Genomic DNA, 3797 nt, shown 5'->3' with positions numbered 1-3797 from the left:
TGGAGAACAATTTGGAGATTCCTCAAAAATCTATAAATAGAATTACCATATGATCCAGAAATCCTACTCCTTGGTATCTACCCAAAGGACAGAAGAATACTCAATCAGAAAAGTGCTTGCACATCAATGTTTATTGTGGCACTATTCACTATTGCTAAGTCATGGAAACAACCCAAATGCCCACAAAAAGATGAATGGATGGAAAAACTGTGGCAACTATACTCAATAGAATAGTATTCAGCCCTAAAGTCAACAAAACCCTGGCTTTTGATAGGAAGTAGATGAATATGGAAGACATACTGAGGAGTGAAGCAAGCCATGCTATGAAGGAAAGACATCATATGTCCCTACTTAATATATACTAGGTGTCTGCATTCTATGACTGAAACTAATTCACTAAAGGATATAGAAACACAGTATATAGATGTAAATACCAGATATAGTGTGTGTGCAAGAGGAGGGTCTGAGGAAGGACATTTAGAAGAAAAATAAGGAGCAAAGTATTAATGTCACAAAGAAATGTGGTATTATCTGTTGAAGATATTTTGTAGTTTTATCAACTGTATTAGGGAGAAATGTTCACCTGTTGAAATATCTATTTTGTAAGCCAAATAATAATGCGATTGAATGTATACAAGAAAATGAAATGACAAATAAATTAAGTAATTAATTTTTTAAAATGATACGTTTTGGCGGAGATGTGGTGAAAAGGGAACTCTCTTACATTGCTGGTGGGAATGTAGATTGGTCTAGCCACTGTGGAGAACAATTTGGGGATTCCTCAAAAATCTACAAATAGAACTCCCATGTGATCCAGCAATCCCACTCCTTGGTATCTACCCAAAGGACTTCAATGGAAAAGTGCTTGCACATCGATGTTTATTGCATAACTATTCACAATTGCTAAGACATGGAACCAGCCCAAATGCCCCCTAACAGATGAATTCTAATGAATTGAAAAGCTATGGCACATATACTCTATGGAATACTATTCCGCCATAAAAACAACAAAACCCTGGCTTTTGACAGAAAGTGGAAAAATATGGAAGATCTACTCCTTAGTGAAGCAAGCCAGGCTATGAAGGAGAGACATTGCATGTCCCCACTTAATATATACCGTGTGTCTGCACTCTATGACTGAAACTGATTGACTAAGGGATATACAAACACAATAAATAGGTGTAAATACCAGATATAGTGTGTGTGGAAGAGTAGGGCCTGAGGAAGGACATTTAGAAGAAAAATTCAGAGGCAAAACATTAATGGGACAAAGAAATGTGGTATTATCTATTGAAGATATTTTATAGTTTAATCAACTGGACTAGGGAGAAATGTTCACATATTGAAATACTGACTTTGTAAGCTAAAAAATGGTATTGAATGTATAAAAAAAGTGAAATAAAAATAATAATTTTTTTAAAAAAATTTAAATAGTTCCAAGTTGAATTTTTGTCCCCTGTACTTCAGTAATAAAATGTAGCACTGGGATCTGGCACTCAGATTTGGTTTTTATCCTGATCATTTACAAAATGTTCCCGCATATGACTTGCATCATTAGGGTATTAGTCCATTCGCTACAAAGAGATGATTTATCTACTCCTTTCTACCTTTCTTGCATTCATGCTCATGTTCCTTGGAATGGCTGCTATCTAAAGGTCTTTTAGAGCTACCATGTTGTTTGGTTTCTTACAAAAACTTGTCCAAACCAAAAAGATCTTCCTCAAACTGAGCTGGTCCATCCTGTCCTCTCTGTCTATGGTCTGAACCAGAGTACTCCTTGTCAGGAACAAATCTGTTGATCTGTTCGTCTTTATTCTGGCTTCTAGGTCATCACCATACATGTTCTTATCCAGGTTTTTACTGGGCCTACAAATACTCTAGGCCATGTCTTTACCACCTCTCCAGTCTTGATCATAAACATTGTAAATTTCATCTTCTCCACCTGCAAATTCACTGTCCATACCCCTGGATTGGTTGAAGAGCCACCAGTCATATTGAACTTCATTGGAAATACATGGATTGGGCACACTAAGAGCAATGACTTCACTGGTACCCCAATTTCCATTTCTCTGCAGTTTAGATCTCTTGTCAGGTGCTGCTCTGGAAAGATTCCTATCATGCGGTCTCTCTTTTTGCCTATCATGCCAGATTTCATCTCTCTCACATGCCTCTCCATCCTCTTTCCACATGGGTTTTGATTCCAGCTCTCCTCTCTCTGACTTTTTTGGACCACTTCTCTAAGTTTCTCCTTTTCTTTTTGAATTATCTTTCTCTCTACTTGGGCATGCATTTCCACAGCTTCATGATCCTTCCAATCAGCAATGTAGAGGGTTTCAGCCAGTTGGCAAAATTTTCCATTTATATGTATTGTCTGTAGTCATCTTCTGTCAGCAGCTAGACGTTTGTCTAATGGAATTGTATACCCTTTGCATTTTTCCAGTTTGAAATGTAAGAAGGGATCTTCCACTCTCTTGTTTCTTTACAGTCATCTTTCTGCTGGGAGAATGTATGACAGGTGCAAGAGGAAAAGGTGGTCCCCAGAGAATTTTCTTATTAATATTGAACCTTGGTGGCTCCATTGGATCTTTCTGCATTTCTATCATTCGAATGGCCCTCTGTTTAGCTCCAGAGTTGAAAGTCACTCCTTGCTGAGATAGTGTACACCGGCTATACTGAGCAGGAGCCAGCTCATCAGCTGCTCAAACTGGCATGACAGCAGCAACCTTCTGTGATAAAGATTTCTCTAAGGCTACCCTTGTCTTTTCTGTTATCTATTTAATAGTTTCTTCATCAGGTCTTTGCAGGTCTGAATCATCTGTTTTCATAACTTCCTTCAGAACCAAATCAGTGTATTTGCTATAAATTACCTTGTCTTTTCACTATCCTTGTAGAGCAATTTCATCATATTTAATTTTTCCTTTAGTATCCACCTGAATGGCTAGTGCCACTTCATGACTATTGAAGAAATTAAGACGGAAATCATAAATTCATGAAAACAAATGATAATAAGTACACAAGTTTCCATGATTTGTGAGACAGGCAAAAGCAGTTATAAGGGGGAAGTTCATAGCAATTAGTGTGCACAAGAAAAAGATGGAAAGGTGGCAAAAAGAAAATCCACCATCATGCCTCAGGGAATGGGAAAAAAATCCAAAAAAAATGCCAGGAGGAAAGAAATAATAAAAATTCGAGCATAAATAAATGAAATAGAAAATAAGCAAATTATACAGAAAATAAATAAAAGCAAATGCCAGTTCTTTGAAAAGATAAAGAAGATTGACACAGCATTAGCTAGACTAATTGAGAAGAGAGAAAGGAACCAGATACATCAAATTTGCAATGAATCGGGCAACATTACAACAGATATAACAAAAATACAAAACATCATTAGAGGGTACTAGGAGCGACTATATTCCAACAAACAAGAAAAGCTGGATGAAATGGACAAATTTCTGGAGACTTATAATCTACCAAGATTGACTCAAGAAAACATAGAAAGTATGAATAGACCTATAACAAACAATGAGATTGAATCAGTAATAAATAACTTTACAGTAAAGAAAAGTCCATGTCCTGATGGCTTCACTGCTGAATTTAACAAAACTTTTAAAGAAGAGGTAACCTCCATCCTACTCACACTGTTTCTAGAAATACAAAAGGAAGAAACCCTTCTAAACTCATTCTATGAAACCTCCATTAGCATCATTCCCAAAACGAATAAGGATATGACAAAAAAGGAAAATTACAGACCTATATCTCTGATTAATATAGATGCAAAAATTCTCAACAAGATACTT

At 36.4% G+C, this 3797-nt stretch overlaps 1 pseudogene; it reads right to left on the bottom strand.

The window, feature by feature from the left end:
- Positions 1–1593: 1593 nt before the first annotated feature.
- LOC102468294 (SNW domain-containing protein 1-like) overlaps positions 1594–3797 on the bottom strand; it is a 28415-nt pseudogene continuing 26211 nt past the window's right edge.

Source organism: Tupaia chinensis, unplaced genomic scaffold, assembly GCF_000334495.1.
Source record: "Tupaia chinensis unplaced genomic scaffold, TupChi_1.0 Scaffold143717_1, whole genome shotgun sequence".
In the NCBI taxonomy this organism is placed as follows: domain Eukaryota; kingdom Metazoa; phylum Chordata; class Mammalia; order Scandentia; family Tupaiidae; genus Tupaia; species Tupaia belangeri.
The sequence above is the reverse complement of the archived record's forward strand: the minus strand, read 5'-3'. Positions and strand labels throughout refer to the sequence as shown.